The sequence below is a fragment of the Muntiacus reevesi genome, chromosome 2 (genome assembly GCF_963930625.1).
Source record: "Muntiacus reevesi chromosome 2, mMunRee1.1, whole genome shotgun sequence".
NCBI classification, from domain to species: Eukaryota; Metazoa; Chordata; class Mammalia; order Artiodactyla; family Cervidae; genus Muntiacus; species Muntiacus reevesi.
This window is the reverse complement of record NC_089250.1, coordinates 104,650,173-104,670,542: the sequence shown is the minus strand read 5'-3', so window position 1 is coordinate 104,670,542 and position 20,370 is coordinate 104,650,173.

The following is a 20,370-nucleotide window of genomic DNA, read 5'->3' as shown; positions in this document are numbered from 1 at the left end:
AAAGGACTAAGACATCATCTAAAAAATATTTTTCCAATGGCATCTAGATTGGTGTTTGACCAAACAGCTGCACACGGTAGCCTCACCAAACTCACACATAAAATGAGCCATCTCAGGCATCTACTGGACTGTGACTTGGGCCTCAGTGATGACATCTATGTCATAGAAGTGTTGGGAGGGTCAAATAAGTGCACACCTGAGCACTTAGCACAGTGCCTGGCTCATGGTAAGTGTGGTCAGGTCTGGGCGGGACTCCTGGGAGTGGTGTAGGCGAGAGGTGGGGAGGTGGATTCAGACTGCTGATATGAGTGGCAGTGGCAGCTGATCCACCTTTCCAACCAAGTACATGCATTCTGCCAGGTCAGAGAGCAGCTTGGGGCAGAGACCCATTCTCATTTCTGAGGACCACAGAAGCACAGGTGTCAGCTGCCTCTCTCTAGATGACCTGACCCTGAACTGGATCTGGCTGGGCTTGGCTAAGGTATGGTACTCAGTTGTTTCGTCAAAGGCCAGTCTAGATGTTTGGGGGAAGGTATTTAGTCCATTCAGGGTCACTTTTAAGCTCCTTCCTGAGGGCAGTGGTGCCAATGCGCTAGCTGAAGGGCCAGCTCCAGTGACCTGTCTCTGTGTCTCTTTTCACCTTAGAGGAAGGATCAGGCCATCAGAAACATTCATCCAAGAAAGGATCCCCAGGAGATCCTCAGCAGAAAGTTCAACTTGTATGACCAAGTTGAGCCTGAAAACACAGGCTTATAGCAAACACACATGTAAAAGGGAAATATTTCCCTCAGAATTAAAGTCTCAAATCTAGACAGGTTCCCACATTTCCATTATCCAGTCATTTTCAGTCACTGACATTGCCCTAAGATACATGAAATAAAATTTGAAATTAAGAAAGAATGACTTTTTAAAAATCATACTGATCTCAAAAATATCCATCCCAGCTTTGATGGAAAATTTATGGGAATACACATCTGCTGCCTCCAGGACGATGGACTACATGCATATTCTGGAAAGGGGGAGCGCTGGGCCAAGGTGAGGGTGAATACGGGAGGCTCCCATTCCCACGCCCTGTGCACGTCTGTGACAGGAACAGATGCAGACGGTAGAGACGTGAGAGTCCTTCCTGTACCTTCTCTTTATTCTTCTGTGAAGAGGAATCACGGAAAGGCTAGAGTGTCAACGATCTACTGTAAATCCCAAGTTCAAGAATCACATGAGGGGACTTCACTAGATTAAAAATCCACCTTCCAAAGCAGGGGACATGAGTTCGATCCCTGATTGAGGAACTAAGATCCCACATACTGTGGGGCAACTAGGCCTACGCGCCGCAACGAAGCACCCCGAATGCCGCAGTGAAGATCCCACATCCTGCAACTAAGACCTGATGCAGGCAAATAAATAAATAATCAATTAAAAAAAAAAAAAGAAGAACCACATGAAGGAACTTCTCTGGCAATCTGGTAGTTAAGACTTACCTTCAAATGCAGAGGTTGTGGGTTCAATCCCTGATCTGGGAACTAAGATCCCACATGCCTCATGGCCAAAAAAACCAAAACATTAAGCACAAGCAATATTGTAACAAATTCAAAACGACTTTAAAAATGGTCCACATTAAAAAAAAAAAAAGAATCACGTGAAAACACACCCTCTCTCCTTCCCACAACAGGAAGTAAGACAGCTCAGAGGCAAGGTAACCTATGTATGTAAATGAACAGCTAAATGTGAGGGGACACCTAGAGGACCAGAGCAGAGCCAAGACCCCTTGCTGAACCTTGTTTGTCCAGATCTGGAGTCTAGTTCAGTGGTCCCAATTTAACCGATGGATGTTTCAACCAAAGCTTCAGAGGATCCCTTTGTTGATTAAGAGCAAATGTTTTCAGAAGAGATCAGCATTCCTGTTCATCTCCTAGTGTCAGAGCCATTCCTTCTTCTCTGTAGCCCCAGCACTGCTTGTCCTTCCCTTTCCCTGGTTCATTTCCCCTTCCAGTCCAGAGCAGATCTCCTTCCAGAGAGCATCAGCCACACCACCAAACATTGACTGAGTGCTGCTTGGTGTCCACCACTGTTTGCAGACTTGGGGCCCACAACTCTGTCTCTACCCTTGCAGAGGCAGCATTCTTGGCCTTTACACCTTCCGTTTCCCTATGTGAGTCAGAGGCTCACTAACCTTGACCTCCAGCTGGGACCTGACCCAGGAGCTCCAGCCCAGCTGGTCAGTCTGTGTGGCCCAACTCACTAGGACCCTATCAAACTTGTCTCACCCTCCTTCCCTGCCTCCACCCTTTACATCCCTACTCCTGCCAATCACACCGCTACTTGCCTGGTCACCCTGGCCCCAAACTTCAGTAACAACAGAAGCAGGTCACATCAACTGAGTGCTGAATAAGTTCCAGGCTCATTTTTGTTGTTGCTCGGTCCCTCAGTTGTATCTGACTCTTTGTGACCCCTGGACTGCAGCACGCCAGGCTCCCCTGTCCTTCACTATCTCCCTGAGTTCACTCAAACTCATGTCCATTGAGTCGATAATGCCATACAACCATCTCATCCTCTGTCGTCCCCTTCTCCTCCTGCCCTCAATCTTTCCTAGCATCAGGGTCTTTTCCAGTGAGTTGGCTCTTTGTATCAGATGACCAAAGTATTGAAGCTTCAGCTTCAGCATCAGTCCTTCCAATGAATATTCAGGACTGATTTCTTTTAGGATGGACTGGTTTTATCTCCTTGCTGTCCAAAGGACTCTCAAGAGTCTTCTCCAACACCACAGTTCAAAAGCATCAATTCTCCAGCACTCAGCCTTCTTTATGGTCTCACATCCATGCATGACTACTGGGAAAATCCATAGCTTTGTCTAGACAGACCTTTGTGAGCAAAGTGATGTCTCTGCTTTTTAATATGCTGTCTAGATTTGGCTTTCCTGGTGGCTCAGTTGGCAAAGAATTGGCCTGTCAATTCAGGAGATGCAAGAAACACAGACTTGATCCATGGGTTGGGAAGATCCCTTGGAGAAGGAAATGGCAATCCACTCCAGTATTCTTGCTTGGAAAACTTCATGGACAGAGGAGCCTGGTGGGACATGACTGAGTCAGACATGAATGAGTGTTCAGGCTCAGGTTTGTCATAGCTTTCCATCAAGGAGGAAACATCTTTAATTTCATGACTGCAGTCACCATCCACCATGATTTTGGAGCCCAAGAAAATAAAGTCTGTAACTGTTTCTATTGTTTCTCCATCTATTTGACATGAAGTCATAGGGCCAGTTGTCATGACCTTAGTTTTTTGAACATGAGATGTAAGCCAGCTCTTTTACTCTCCTTTTTCACTTTCATCAAGAGGATCTTTAGTTCTTCACTTTCTACCATAAGGGTGGTGTCATCTGCATAGCTGAGGTTATTGATATTTCTCCTGGCAATCTTGATTCCAGATTGTGCTTTATCCAGCCCAGCATTTCACATGATGTACTCTGCATGTGAGTTAAATAAGCAGGGTAACAATATAGAGCCTTGATGTACTGTAAGGTGGTCTGGCCATACAGTCAAAGGTTTTAGCGTAGTCAATGAAGCAGAAGTAGATGTTTTTCAGGAATTCCCTTGCTTTTTCTATGATCCAACAAATGTTGGCTATTTGATCTCTGGTTGCTCCGCCTTTTCTAAACCCAGCTTGTACATCTGGAAGTTCTCAGTTCATGTACTATTAAAGCCTAGCTTGAAGGATTTCGAGCATTACCTTGCTAGCATGAGAAATGAGCACAGGTGTGCAATAGTTGTAACATTCTGTGGCATTGTCTTTGTTTGGGATTGGAATGAAAACTGACCTTTCCCAGTCCTGTGACCACTGCTGAGTTTTCCAAATCTGCTGGCATATTGAGTGCAGCACTTTCACAGCATCATCTTTTAGGATTTGAAATAGCTCAGCTGGGATTCCATCATCTCCACTAGTTTAGTTCATGGTAATGCTTTCTAAGGCCCACTTCACACTCCAGGATGTCTGGCTCTACTTGAGTGGTTTTCTGGGTCATTAAGACCTTTTTTTGTATAGTTCTTCAGTGTATCTCTGCCACCTCTTCTGCCATCTCTTCTGCTTCAGTTAGATCTTTGCCATTTCTACTCTTTACTGTGCCCATCTTTGCATGAAGTGTTCACTTAATATCTCTAAATTTCTTGAAGAGATCTCTAGTCTTTCCCATTCTATTGTTTTCTTCTATTTCTTTGCACTGTTCATTTAAGAAGCCCTTCTTATCTCTCCTTGCTATTCTCTGGAATTCTGCATTTAGTTGGGTGCATCTTTCCCTTTCTCCTTTGCCCTTCACTTCCCTTTTTCCTCAGTTATTTATAAAGCCTCCTCAGACAACCACTTTGTCTTCTTGCATTTCTTTTTCTTGGGGATGGTTTTAGTCGCTGCCTCCTGTACAATGTTACAAACTTCCATCCATAATTCTTCAGGCACTTTGTCTATCTGATCGAATCCATTGAATCTATTTGTCACTTCCACTGAATAATCATAAGGGATTTGATTTAGGTCACACATGAATGGCCTAGTGGTTTTCCCTTTGTTGTTTAGTCGTTAAGTTGTGTCTGACTCTTTTGGGACCCCCATAGACTGTGGCCCCTCAGGTTCCTCTGTCCATGGAATTTTCTAGGCAAGAATACTGCAATGGGCTGCCATTTACTCTCCAGGGGATCTTCTCGACCCAGGGATCAAACTCGTGTCTCCTGAATTAGCAGTCATATTTTTTACCACTGAGCCACCTGAGAAGCCCAGTGGTTTTCCCTACTTTCTTTGATTTAATCCTGAATTTTGCAATAAGGCACTCATGGTCTGAGTCACAGTCAGCTCCTGTGTAAAGCTTCTCTGTCTTCAGCTGCAAAGAATATAATTAATCTGATTTTGGTATTGACTATTTGGTGATGTCCATGTGTAGAGTCATGCTTTGTGTTGTTGGAAGAGGGTGTTTTCTATGACCTCCTGGGGCTCAAGAATTCCAAGACCCACTCCCTTTCTTATTTAAAATGCTGCCTGACTCGTTGTGCTTGTGGGCAGGCACAGAATCCGGGCAGTGTCCATGCAGGTCAGAAGCAGGACCAGAGGCCTGCTCTCCTGCTTCTGAAGCCTGAACAAGACTTCCTCCATTTTGATTTCCATGAGTGGGTGCTTGTGTGTGCGCCCGCGTCCAACTCTTTGCGCCCCCATGGACTGGAGCCCACCAAGCTGCTCTGTTCATGGGATTCTCTAGGCAAGAATACTAGAGTGGGTTGTCATGTCCTTCTTCAGGGGATCTTCCCGACCCAGGAATCAAACCCCCATCTGCTGCCTCTCCTGCATTGGCAGTCAGATTCTTTACCACTGAGCCACCTGGGAAGCCCCTTTAATTTCCATAACAGCGTCCTAATCATTCTAATCCCTGGAGCCTGTTACCTTACTCAGCAAAGGGAAATTAAGGTTGCAGGTGGAATTAATACATAATCAGATGATCTTACAATCGGGCATGGCCTGGGTTATCCAGGTGGGACCAGTGTAATCACAAGCATCCTTTAAAAGGGAAAGTCAGACAAAAAGGTCAGAGTGATGTAGTCTGAGAAGGACTCAGTTCACCTTTGCTAGCTGTGAAGCTGGGATTAAGAGCCACAAGCCAGGGAATGCAGAAGCTGGAAAAGGTAAGGAAGCACATTCTCCTCTAGAGTCTCCAGGAAGGAACGCAGCCCTGCCAACACCTTAGTTTTAAGCCCAGTGAGGCCCATGTCAGACTTTCAACCTACAGAACTGTAAAATGGTATGTTTGTGTCATTTTAGGCCAGCAAGTTTTTGGTAATTTGTTATAGCAGTCATCAAGCATGTGCTAATTTGTCCCAGTTTGACTTAGAAAACTAAAACACCTTGTATTTTACCTGTTGTCTAGCCTGCAGTAATCTGTTGCCGCGGCGGCAGGCCAAGTCTACACTTCTCACTGGAAACTGAGGTCCTTCACGGGCCACCCAGCAGCCTCAGCCTCTGTTTCCAGCTTCAGGTCTCTACTGGTGTTTCTCTCAATATCTTCATCAGCCAGTTTCCTGTTTTCCTCCCTGGGCACCCGGTGTTAAGACTGACCCACCCCTCCTTTCTCACTCTCCCCAACGAGGGATGCCACACTCTCCCTTCTGCCACTGCAACCTACCTGTCCCTCCCTTCAGGGCTCAGCTCTCATCCCACCTCCATTAGGTGACCTTCGTCCTCAGCTGCCGTACACAAACCCTCATTCGGACGCGGACACTCCTGCCTAAAGCTATGACTGTTTCAGAGGTGAGGACAATGGTTTGTCCCACCGGTGCTGCGTTGTCATTCCTAGAGGTCTGCCTCCTTCCTAGGCTGGGCATTGGTGCCTCCAAGTACTTTTTAGGAGGAGAAAATAGGCTCTGAGTGAGCAAGCGATGCCCTCCAAAGCCTCCTGACTTTCACTCCACCGGTCTTTCCACTTGTGTTTGCGGCCTTCAGGCCCTCAGTAGACCTGTGTTGCATATGAAGCTTTGATTTCTCAGCCCGGCTGGGTGAGTCGCCTGCCTCCACAGGCCAGCCAGCAGAAATATGTGTGGGGTTGTAATGTGGGGGCTTTGAGGCTGGCTTTTTATGTTTTAATGCAGAAATAATTCAGCAAGAGGCAAAGTGATAGATAAGTGATTTCTTAGAATAGGATGCTTGTGAAGCTTCTAAGAGGGTGGCAGGCAAAGGAAGCGCTGAACCCTGAGAACTTAGTGGGCCACAGTTTTATAATCAAAGGAAAAGTGGGGAGGGGGAGAAAATCTGCTTTCAGCATCATCTCCTCCTCCACACCAGGTAAGGAAGTTTTCTTGTCCCTACATGGTCATATTAGGAATATTGAAGTGCAGTGGAAATGAGCAAACAGGTGGTCACATATACTAGATGTGGTAAATCATCTCAGTTTTCAATATAACATCTTTTCCTTACATTTTTGTTTTCAGCGTGCACAGGAGCCTGTCCTAGGAATCATTATCTTACTGAGTTCGCTGAGCAGAATGTGGGTCTCATTCCACTATTGTGTTATTTGGGAGGAGGCCTATCTCATACTTCTGTTGCATGGGTTTGTGGCTAAGCAAGTCTGCTTGGTTTTGTGGTTAAGCAGACCTGTAAGTGAATGAGTAGTCATTCACTTGCAGGGGTCTCCCATACTTTTTTCTCACAATCCCTTAATGGGATGACCTATTTAATCACCTATTTTGTCCCATTACTCTGTCCCTATCAGAACCAGTCTTTGAGTCAAGTCTACAAAATCACAGGTTTGTAGGAGCAGAACAATATTTGTCTCCTAGCCCAGCAGAGTAAAATGGGGTGTGCATGTGTCCTTCACCCTGCTCTCCTTTACAGTGTGAATGAGGTGTGCTTAGGGAACTTCACCAATGCAGGAGGGATCTCCGATTCCTTGTTGAGCCCCAAGGCACTGTGCTAAACACAGAAATGAAGCAAGTGTTAAATTGAGGGCAACATCAGTGCTCTGCTCTGAGCCTTGGTTTCCTCATCTGTATGTAAGGAATGTGTCCTATTGTGCTCATCCTCACTGGTTGGTCAGAAAAATGCAAATTATAATAACAGCAAGATACCATTTTCACCCAGCAGGCAAACAAAACGCTGTAAAAAAGTGATTTCTAATGTTAGAGGGAAATTGGTACATTTGTGCGTTACTTGTGGGAATATGAATTGCTACAGTCCTTGGGGAGAAGAGTACTGCAGTATCTTCAAATGAAAAACATGCATGCCATCAGCAGCCAGGAGAAGAGGGCACCCTTGGGAGTGGAGTATCGGCCCAAACCATATATAGTGTGGGCTCCTCAGGTGCTGGTAGTATTCTGTTTTTTATCTGGGTCTGGTCACACTATGTTGTATTGATGAGAATTCATTTATGAACAACTGTACATTTATGGCACACTTTATGGTATGTTATATTCTGATAAAGTGTTATATGCTTGTCCTGTGATCCAGTAATGCCAGTTTTAGAAATCTATCCTACAAAAATAAAAGCACCAACATGTATCAAATGTAAGGATTCACTCATAAGCATGTCGATTTGCCATGACATAAAACCTGAAAATAACCTGACTATTCTTAGGAAATAGATGAATAAACAATGTATATACCCACTGTGGAATCAGAAGCAGATTATTCAAAAAGTTATATCAATCTTTATTGAGCCACAGAAAGCTTTGTGATAAATCATTAAATCAGGGTGGGGGAAGCAGGTTTGCAGAGTAAGATGTATACTATGATTCTAGTTTTGTGAAAGAAGAGAAGGAACTCATACACATGTTTATATGTTTGAGTGTGTGTATTTGAGGATAGATGAAGGTATAGAAGGGCATCCACATGCTGCTAACTTAGATTCCCTTCCCTGAAAGTTTGGAAGAGAGATTTTTATATATCTATATGCTTGCTTTTACAAGCATAATATGGGGCTTCCCTTGTAGCTCAGTTGGTAAAGAATCTGCCTGCAATATAGGAGACCCAGGTTTGATTCCTGGGTTGGGAAGATTCCCTGGAGAAGGAAATGACAATCCACTCCAATATTCTTGCCTGGAGAATCCCACGGACAGAGAAGCCTGGAGGGCTACAGTCCATGGGTTTGGCAAGAGTCAGACACGACTTGGTAACTACACCACCACCACAAGCATAATATATTTTAAAAATTAGAAATCTTCATAAACCAAGAAAAAGGAAGATACATGCTCCAAGAAAGAGTGGCTATACACAGAGAAAGCAGAGGGGAGTCCCAGGACAGAAGTGGAGCATCTGACCTGGAAGGCAATCAATGCAGGCTGGAGCAGGAGGAAGGGAGGGCTCCTGGAGGGAGGTCTTTGATGGGAAAAGGATGAATAGATAACTATGATGATGGATTGGCAGCCAGAATATGTTGAGAGGGCAATACTGAGGGGGTAGGAGCAGTTAGAAACTCTAAGATCATAAATCTGCAGTAGAGACTTCCCTGGTGGTGCAGTGGTTAAGACTCCACGTTTCTAGGCCAGGGGACATGGGTTCAGTCTCTAGCTGGGGAACTAAGGTCTCACAAGCTGTGTGGTACAGTAAAAAAAAAAAAAAAAAATCTGTGCAAGAAAAGAATATAATCATAGTATATATTCTTAATTTTGCAGTGGGTGATAATTACACAATCATTGTAATGTAAATACAGCTTATCATTAACTTTAGAATCCTTCTACAAAGATACAGAAATTTGATTATAATAAAGTAAAATGTACACATAATAGGATGTGTGTTTATCAACACTGCCAATGTATAAATGAAAATATAGATGATTTGTGAGGAAAGTTAAGGAAAGTTAAAGGCAAGGGTTTGGGCATTTACTGGATGATTAAGAAATTGAACAATAGAAGAAAAAAGAAATGGGACAATATATACAAGTATAAACAAATATATTTGTTATTTACATAAGTATACCTACATATTTATATATAAATTCACTACATATAGTCTATATGGCACATGTATAGTTTAACCAAAAACAATTTTAATATTGGAGCTATATTGAAAGAGATGACAAGGGGCAGTAAGTTGTTGAGATATATATCCTTTACCATCATTGGAAAAAGTCAATAGATAGTGTTTTAAATTGATAAATCAAGAAGTAGTGACATGAGAATATTGTTACACTTATCCAGGTAACCAGCAAAACGCAGCTAAACAAGTTCCCTCCTTGGAGTGGTTGGGGGAAGGTGGGGGTAGGAAAAGACACTACTAGAAACTACTCCTTTTCATCTTAAACTCCTTGAAGCTATTTTTTTCAATCAAGGGTATTTCTTAAATTGATTTTTTTAATATTTAAAATAAAAGTTTTTTTTTTTAAAGGAAATGAATGTGATAATTGAGTGTAAGCAACCGTCAACAAATTCTAATTTGGGGACAAGTGAACTGAAAAATCAAGAGCTACATCTCCGTGGTAACCAGGATCTTAAGAGTGGATGACATTGTTGTGGGGAACCTGGAGAGACTGACAGTGGGTCAGAATGCTCAGGATCACGTATTTAGGTGATTTTAAAAGCCCTTAAAGGAAACCCAAGAAGTTGCTAGCAAGGTAGAGTAGGGGAAGGCAGTGTTGTGGAAGGATGAGGAAAGAGCCTTTTCGAGAAAAGGCCATGCTATATAGAGGTCAGGAAATGTGTACGTGTATGTGTACTGAACAAACTTAAACCCTTATTTGAAACATCTAATCTTTCTCGATGTGTAAAAGTACACAAGTGTTGAAAGTAGACAGGTAAAGTAGCACCTTCTAAGTATTCTGTTAATTCATAGGATTGGTTGTATTTGGGGAGTGGAATTGTTAAACTTGAGTCTTGGAGAGTAAGCTGACTGTTCACTGGGTGGTAGGGGATGGAGGAGGAGCAGGGAAGGAAGTGCAGAGAGAAAGGTTCTCTCTGTGCCCATCATGCTTTGGACAAGTTCAAAGCGATGGTCTAACCATTGTTGCATCTGTGCATTCTAGTTAATATTGCTGTATGTTAAAATAGGCAAGTCCTAATGTGCAGAGTGTATTAAATGTAGAAGTATAAAATAATCCCTTAATATATGTGCTTTTGTTTGTTTTTAGGAAGGGCTATGTGTTCTGGGGGTGTATGTTAATCCACCTCTTGGAGTTAGATACAGTTCTATATTCCAGTCACTGAAATTCTGAGGGGGGATAAGAGGAAGAGTGAAGGGCAGGGCTCCATATCTAGAGGACAGTTATAGGTTATAACCATAGGTCTGTGTGTGCATTTTTGTAAAGTACCTGTGTTTTTTGTGGCCAAGGTTCATTCTTTTATTTTGCAACATCTATGCTTTTTAGGGGCTTCCCTGGTGGCTCAGACAATAAAGAACCTGCCTGCAGTGCAGGAGACCCAGGTTCAATCCCTGGGTTGGAAAGATCCCCAGGAGAAGGGAATGGCTACCCACTCCAGTATTCTTGCCTGGGAAATCCCACGGCGAGGAGGGGAACCTGGGGGGCTACAGTTCATGGGGTCGCAAAGAGTCAGACATGGTTGAATGACTAACACTTTTGCTTCTCATGCTTGTTACAGGGCTTCCCAGATGGTGCTAGTGGTAAAGAATCCACCTGCCAATGCAGGAGACACAGGAGATGTGCGTTGCGTTTGATCACTGAGTTGGACTTGCCTGAGCATGACACAGCACGATGCTTTTTAGATGTCCTGAGGTTACAAGGTATGATACAACATGGATGAATTAATCAATTTGTAAATATCTTTGTTATAATTGATTTAAAAAATATTTTGGGCATGGAATTATTAAATGGTTGCTGAAAAATGTACATCAGGACTTGCTCCTTAGGTTGGTAGCAAAGTGATAGGAGGAGGTATAACAGGAGGGATGTGTGTGGATGTGTTTATGTTTAAATGTTAAGGATACTCATCGATGTGTGCACATCTCTTGGCTGTACTATAGGAATGCATTGTTAAATAATTCAGTGGAAGTATACCTCCTTGCTAATACTTTAATAGCTTATATCAGATTAAAAAATCCTTTTAGAAGCATTATACTTTGTGTACTCTTTACTATATTCATTTTTAATTGAACATTAAGGGAATGTAGTATTTTAATCATAACTCTGCCAATATCTTTATCTAGAGGCCTGTTGCTATATTTGCCTTTTCTGAAATTTTTGTTTGCCAAGAAAGGCAGGATTACATTTTTTTTTTCCTTCCAAATTGAGTTGGTGTGTATTCTTAGTTATCAAAAAACAGCTTTGGGACTCTGAAATGGTAAATATTCATGCTGTGTTAAAAAAAACATGGTACATAACTGTATGATCTTAATTATGTAAAAATGGATGCTTAGTTGTATGAATACATAAATGGACCTATAAGGACATAAATACATAAATGGACCTAGAAGGACATATCAAAAGGTAAGCTGCTTATGATTATGGACGACTTTGTTTTTTGCTTCCTGTGTTCTTTGATTTCCTGTCATGTATATGCCAACTTTTAAGAAATATTAATGTTGTTAAAAGGCTTTAAATGGGGGAGGGTCACGAATGAATGAATGAGACTGAAAAGTTCCCATTGGGCTGATCAGCATGGTGGTCTCTGGACTTCTGGCCAGTGACTAAGTCCTCCATATTTCGTGTATATTGGTATATTGGACCATCTGCACCGTATTTGCTATGTTGGTGTCTTGGACTGACTTACTACAGAAATATGAGAGGAGGAGCACATTTTTCTCATACTGAGTTCCAGTTGACATGTGACTCTCATCGCCTCCAAAGAAAGAGTGTTAATGGCAGGTCCAAGTTACAAATGGGTCTCCAGTTTACAATTAGGGCATTTCCCTAGGGAAGAGATGCTCTACAATCAGAGAAATGATGGCATCCCCACAAGCAGACACTCATTCTTTTTGAGCAAAAAGTCACCAGAATACACCCTTTCTTGGAATGTGAAAGTGGGAGAATCTTAAGTATTTGCTCCACCTCAAACTTTTCTAGCTCCTGAGAGATAGTCTGGGCTTTACATGCATAGTATTTAATACCACACCCCTGGGACAACCACTGAGCATTTCCATTTATCCTCCAAGAATTGCTGCTTTCCTAGTCTGTGTTCCGTGCCAAACAACCTATTTCTTTTTCCTTGCCTCCCTTGAGGCATTCTAAAAGGTTCTTCAGGGTTCACCAGGAAATCCTTAGCCTTCATGTAGGCGGCCTCCTCTTGAGCCCTGAAAGACCTAGTGTTGTGGTTACCAGTCTCAGCCCCCCACTTGCATGCACCCAGAAGAATGCTTCCCCTGGTACAGGAGGAGGGCCTTACGAGAACTAGGAGAGGGTTGCAGCTCCTCGGCTGCCTGCAGCTCAGGGAACACTCTGTCCCCAGGCTTGGCGCTCCTTGGAAACCAAAGGCATAGAGCAGCTTCGTGGTTCAGGACGATTCTCCCTATAGAAGCTACTCTAATACACACTAGCTTCCTTCTCTGAATTGAACAACAGAACTTGTTGCACTTAATGTACGTGAAAATCAAATGGGGTTCTAATAAAATGTAGATACCTGGTTCCCACCCCAAGTTGCTGATTATTTGGAGGCTGGAGCCTGGGAACCTGCATTTTAAGCGCTTTAAAATTATTCTGACAAATGGATCCTGGGACTTGACTCGAGCAAACAATGCCCTATACAACCTATTAAAAATATCTTAATTATCCAAATGATTCAATAGTCATTAACTATTATTAAATATATAAACAAATTCCTACTGCTGACCCTGGAACAGCAGAGTCGCCCACATGAGAAGCAGCTTAATTAGCAGTCAGGATTTGAATTTGGAAATCATATTTTAAAGGGATTTGTGTTCTGTCTTTAGCAGCTTAGTGCCATCTCTGCTGACCAGTGGTCACCCAAGCCTCTAATATCATCTCCTCTGGAGGGTGTCTGCCAATTTCTGTAAGCACCCCAAGTAATCTCAAAATGACTTTCATTTCTAATCTATAATCATATATCAAGTCTGATCATTGCAAACATACCCACTGTATTTGATATATATGCTTTATTAAGTTTGTGTGATGAGATATATATTCAAAATAAGAAGGTAAAAGCAACAATAATGTAAAGCAATTATGTTATTGTTAAGTCGCTCAGTCACATCCGACTCTTTGTAACACCCATGGACTGCAGCACACCAGCCTTCCCTGTCCTTCGCTATCTCTTGGAGTTTGCTGAAACTCGTGTCCATTGAGTCGGTGACGCCATTCAACCATCTCATCCTCTGTCGCCCCTTTCTCCTCCTGCCTTCAATCTTTCCAACATCAGGGTCTTTTTCAATGAGTCAGTTCTTTGCATTAGGTAGCCAAAGTATTGGAGCTTCAGCATCAGTCCTTCCAATTAATATTTAGGGTTGATTTCTTTTAGGATTAACTGGTTTGATCTCCTTGATGTCCATGGGACTCTCAAGAGCCTTTTCCAACACCACAGTTCAAAGGTATCAATTTTTCTTCACTCAGCCTTCTTTACAGTCCAGCTCTCACATCTGTACATGACGTTTGGGAAAACCATAGCTTTGACTATATGGACCTTTGTGGACAAAGTGATGTCTGTGACTTTTTAATACACTGTCTAGATTTGTCATAGTTTTTTTTTTTCCCCAAAGAGCAAGCATCTTTCAATTTCATGGCTACAGTCACTGTCCACAGTGATTTTGGAGCCCAAGAAAATAGTCTTTCACTGTTTCCACTGTTTCCCCATCTATTTGCCATGAAGTGATGGGACTGAATGCCATGATCTTAGTTTTTTTAATGCTGAGCTTTAAGCCAACTTTTTCACTCTCCTCTTTCACTTTAATCAAGAGGCTCTTTAGTTCCTCTTCACTTTCTGCCATAAGGGTGGTGTCACCTGCATATCTGAGGTTACTGATATTTCTCCCAGCAATCTTGATTCCAGCTTGAGCTTCATCTGGCCTGGCATTTCTCATGATGTACTCTGCATGTAAGTTAAGTAAGCAGGGTGACAACATACAGCCTTGACATACTCCTTTCTCAATTTTGAACCAGTTATATTCCAATTTAAAAAATAAATTCCTTTAAAAGTGAAAGCTGGCCTATGGAATTGAATTAAATTACAAACCGGAACACTATGGCACATCCTCAACAAGTGAAACTTAGGTATTCTTCCAGAAGAGCTTCAGAATCATTTCCCCTTACTTTAAAGTGGAATGTAATTAGATTTTGTGGGCTCCAGGCAGAGAAAAACAAACAGAAGTTTAAATATTCAGAAGCAAAGCTCAAAACTCCAGTATAAAAGGACAATAAGTTGTTAACAAAGTCATTCTATAGTTTTGTGTAATGAGCTCAGTACAGTAGATTGGCAATTATTCTGTTTTCATTTTTATAATTTCTGATGTGATTGTACCATTTTCTTAGTGTCCAAGCAATAGCTGTGGGGTGAAAATTAAAAGAATAAAAGTCATCTAAAGGAGATCACAGATGACTTTGGAGGATGATGAGTCTCCTAATAACAAAACCTGACTTAGGGTGATAACAGGAAAGCCAAAGTGATTAAGATAACCGGAGGAGGAAGAGTGAGTGAGATAGTGCAGAAGGAAATGGGGGTAAAGAGCTCAGTGTTCATAGAAGGTGAGTGGCTGCTGCAGGTCATGTCAGATTCAGAAGCTCATTATCATCCAGCAGGTTCTCTGGTTGGTTTTTCTTAACTGTATTTTTGAACCCAGGTTTTATACAAACCATGTATAAGGCTTTTTTGTCACTTCCTGTAGATGAAAAATTAATGTTGGGTCATGACCTCCCTGAGAAGTACCAGCTTAAAGAATCTGATTGGGTTGTATGGGTGACATTTATTCCCCCCGTGAGAGCTATACTTTCTCTGGGATTTCTCTTCGACACACAGTTCCTGGTTGCTTTGTTGAATTTTTTCCTCTATTTTAGGTTTTTTCCCAAAATCTCAAAATAATAAGTAATGATGACAACTTGAATGAATATTATGACCCCCAATTGACTCCCCCCCAAAGCAATCACATCTCTCTAAAATGGTCGGCTGGTTAAGAGTCCACTAAAAGACTAAAAGGTCCAGTTGTGTACTGACACTTACCCTGTTAATGCATCTACGTACACTGAGCCACTTAAAAAATATATCATTGCCCTAACATATTTGAGTTTTCTCTCTCCATATCTCATGATTGGTAGCTGATTGTGATAATCAAAAACAGACCTGCAATGCAGGTACCTATGAAAAATTTAGAAATACTGCAATAGCTACTAGGCTACAAAGTAGAAAATTTTTCAAACATCTATGTGTGTGTGTGTGTATACACATATAACTATATTTATGATTTGGATAATCTGATTTTAGGTTAATCTTCCCTTAATATAGCTTCAGCCTGGTTCGATGGCTTGTCATCAATTTTACTTCAGGTGTAGTTGTCCCTTTAAAAAAACTTTTATTGATGTATTGCTGATACACAATGTTAGTTTCAAGTATATAACATGTTTGGACATTTATATACATTATGAAATGGTCACCCTAAGTCTAGTAGCCATTTAGCACCATACAAAGTTACTGTATGGTAATGTTAAGTCTATAAGTAATAATATTGACTATATTCCCAATGCTGGATATGACATTCTTGTGATTTGTAACTGTATATCTAATCTCTTTCACATATTTTCCCAACCACTCCTCTCATCTGGCAACCATCATTTTTTTCTCTGTATCCATAACTGTTTCTGTTCATTTATTTTATAATTTTAGATTACACATGTAGTGAAATTATATGGTATTTCTCTTTCTTTGTCTGACTGACTTCACTTAGCAAAATACCTTCCGGGTCTAGCCGTGTAGTTGCAAGTGGCACGATTTCATCCTTTTCTTATAGCTGAGTAATATTCTGTTGCCAATATCCGTTGGATCATTGAAAAGGCAAGAGAATACCAGAAGAACATTTACTTCTGCTTTATTGACTATGCCAAAGACTTTGACTGTGTGGAGTTCAACAAACTATGGAAAATTCTTAAAGAGATAGGAATACCAGACCACCTGACCTACCTCCTGAGAAATCTATATGCAGATCAAGAAGTTAGAACTGCAGTTAGAACTGAACATGGAACAACAGACTGTTTCCAAATAGGAAAAGGAGTATGTCAAGGCTGTATATTGTCACCCTGCTTATTTAACTAATATGCAGAGTACATCATGTGAAATGCAGGGCTGGATGAAGCACAATCTGGAATCAAGATTGCCAGGAGAAATATGAATAACCTCAAATATGCAGATGACACCATCCTTATGGCAGAAAACGAAGAAGAACTAAAGAGCCTCTTGATGGGAGTGAAAGAGGAGAGTGAAAAGGGTTGGCTTAAAACTCAACATTCAGAAAACTAACACCATGGCACCCAGTATCATCACTTCATGGCAAATAGAGGGGGAAATAATGGAAACAGTGAGAGACTAATTTTGGGGGCTCCAAAATCACTGTAGATGGTGACTGCAGTCATGAAGTTAAAAGACGCTTGCTCCTTGGAAGAAAAGCTATGAAAACAACCTAGACAGCATATTAAAAAGCAGACGTTACTTTGCCAACAAAGGTCTGTCTGGACAAAGCTATGGTTTTTCCAGTAGTCAGGTATAGATGTGAGAGCTGGACCATAAAGAAAGCTGAGTGCTGAAGAATTGATGCTTTTGAATGGTGGTGTTGGAGAAGACTCTTGAGAGTCCTTGGACTGCAAGGAGATCCAACCAGTCCATCCTCAAGGAAATCAGTCCTGAATATTCACTGGAAGGACTGATGCTAAAGCTGAAACTCCAATACATTGGCCACCTGATATGAAGAACTGACTCACTGGAAAAGACACTGATGCTGGGAAAGATTGAGGGTGGGAGGAGAAGGGGACGACAGAGGATGAGATGGTTGGATGACATCACCAATTCAATGGACTTGAGTTTGAGTAAGCTCCAGGAGTTGGTGATGGACAGGGAGGCCTGGCATGCTGCAGTCCATGGGGTCGCAGAGAGTCATACATGACTGAATGACTGAATTGAACTGAACTGTTTATTTTTCATATTCTTTTCCATTATGATTTTTCTCAACAGATTGGATATAGTCCCCTGTGCTATACACTTAGACCTTTTCTTTATCCACTCTAAATGTTACAGTTTGCATCTATGCACCCCAAACTTCTAGTCCATCCCTCCTTCTCCCCCACAACCCCCTTGGCAACTACAAGTCTATTCTCTGTGAATCTATTTCTGTTTTGTAGATAGGTTCACTGTGCCATATACTCCACATAAAAGTGATATGATATCATGTGGTATTTGTCTTTCTCCAATTTATTTCACTTAGTATGAAAATCTCTTGTTGCATCCATGTTGCTGCAAATGACATTATTTCATTCTTTTATGGCTAAATAGTATTCCACAGTACATGTACCACACGTTCTTTATCCACTTACCTGTTGATGGACATTTAGATTGCTTCCATGTCTTGGCTATTGTGAACAGTACTGCTATGAACATAGGGGTGCATGTATCTTATTGAATTATAGTTTTGTTTGATGTATGCCCAGGAGTGCAATTGTTGGATCATATCATAATTCTAATTTCTGAGGAACCTTCATAACTGTTTTCCATAGTGGCAACTTACATTCCCACCAACAGTGTAGGAGCGTTCCCTTTCCTCCACAGCTTCTCCAGCATTTGTTATTTGTAGACTTCTTAATGAGGGCTATTCTGACTGGTGTGAGTTGGTACTTCATTATAGTTTTGATTTGGATTTCTCTAATGATTAGTGATTCTCTAATAACTAGCGATGTTGAGCATCTTTCCATAAGCCTATGGCCAACTGTATGTCTTCTTTGAGAAATGTCTGTTTAGTCTTCTGCCCATTTTTTTCCATTTGGTTGTTTGTTGTTGTTCAGTTGTATGAGCTGTTTCTATATATATATTTTGTAGATCAAGGATGGCAGCAGTTCCGAAATTGGGGGCCAGAGAACCTCAGGCTGGGGCAAGAGATCCCATGAAGCTGTTATCATAATAATAAGACATTACTTTATTCACTCCTGCTCTCATAAACGTACAGTGGAATTTTCCAAAGGCTACATGACATGTTACATCATACTAGTTATGAGAATCAATCGGTTTCCTGTTGTCAGACATTAAAGATATTTACAAAACTGTAAAATATGCCACTTTTTCTGGGAAACAATTTTTTCATAAAACTGTTTAAATCTAGGTCCATCTCCAGTAGTCAGGTTGTTAAACCTCTGCATTTCAACTGCAGGAAGGCCAGGTTCAACACCTGGTCAATGGACTAAGATCCCATGTAACTTGGAGTGCAGCCAAAAAAAATTTCAGTGGGTTTGTTATTAACACAAATTACTGAAATTTCCTTGAATTTTAAATAAACATAAAGTATGCAACCTACATAAACAGTGGGCTTCCCTGCTGGCTCAACTGGTAAAGAATCCTCTTGCAATGCAGGAGACCCCAGTTCAATCCCTGGGTTGGGAAGATCCCCTGGAGGAGGGCATGGTAACTCACTCCAGTATTCTTGCCTGGAAAATCCCCATGGACAGAGGAGCCTGGCCGGCTGCCATCCAGGAGGTCGCAAAGAGTCAGATATGACTGAGCAACTAAGCATAGACGCACATGAATGATGGGTCTCTGGCATCCTCCATTTTCAGTGCAAAGAGACCTTGAGACCAAAAAGTTTGAGAATTAATTAATCATACAGAGAAGCGACAAAGTCTGGGAGAGCATCTGCCTCTGGGAAGCTCAGAAAGCAGTTTGTTGAACAGGCTATGTGAGTAAAAAGGTAGAGGCCACCTTTTCACTGGAGCCAGTGAAACTTTCTGCCCATAACTAAAGACAAAGTCTTAAAATATGAAAAGTCACTATAGACAGGAATGGCAAAGGGGAAAGTATGTGGATAGTTATGAGACTAAAGGCTGTTTTTATGATTTAATATTTATTGTTTTTAGCTGTACTGGGTCTGCGTTGCTGCATGTGCTTTCTCTAGTTGCAGTGAGCAGAGGTTACTCCCTGGTTCTGGTGTGTAGGCTTCTCATTGCACTAGTTTCTCTTGCTGCAGGGCATGGGCGCTAGATGTACAGGTTTCAGTAGCTGAGGTTTGTGGGCCCTAGAGTGCTGGCTCAGTAGTTACGGGACACGGGTTTAGTTGTCCCCCACATGTGGGATCTTCTCAAACCAGGGATGGAACCTGTGTCTCCTGCATTGGCAGGCGGATTATTTACCACTGAACCACCACGGAAGCCCCTAAAGGCTAGTTTTAAGACCAGTTCTTGTTACACTTGAATTTTATCTTTAGATCAGGATGAATTCAGTTGAGAAGAGAAAAAGCTATCAGGATTTAAGAAGCTGTGCCTTACAGGTTATGTTCTAGAGTGTGGCACAGACAGTAGCCCACAGAAAGAGCTCGTTTAGTATTTGTAAAGCAAATGAATGAATGGTTATAAAGTGAAAGTATGAAGTTGAATAAGTTTGAGAACAAACTGGCCATACCAAGAATGGCTTATAACAGGAGGACTTGTTCTAGAGTCAGTTCTCAAGAGGGATGAAGAAATGAGAGGAGCTGAGATGCAGAGCCACCTCACATCCCCAGTAAAACTCCCTCCCCTCATTGCCTCCTCTTGATCCCCTTTACTTTCCTTGGAAAGTCTGATTGAAGGGCGCTGTTAGCAGTCATTCCTTCTCAAGCATCTTAGCATCCTAAACTCACTATGACCTAAACAGAAGTCTTCATTCTAACTCCACATCTCCCTCATGAAAATGAGGGTCTCCTGCACACTTCAACTTAATATGGTTCTTGACTCCTTTCCCCCTCATGCCTTCTGCATAATCCTCCAGCACGTCCTGTGATTCTACTTCCAAAGTATAC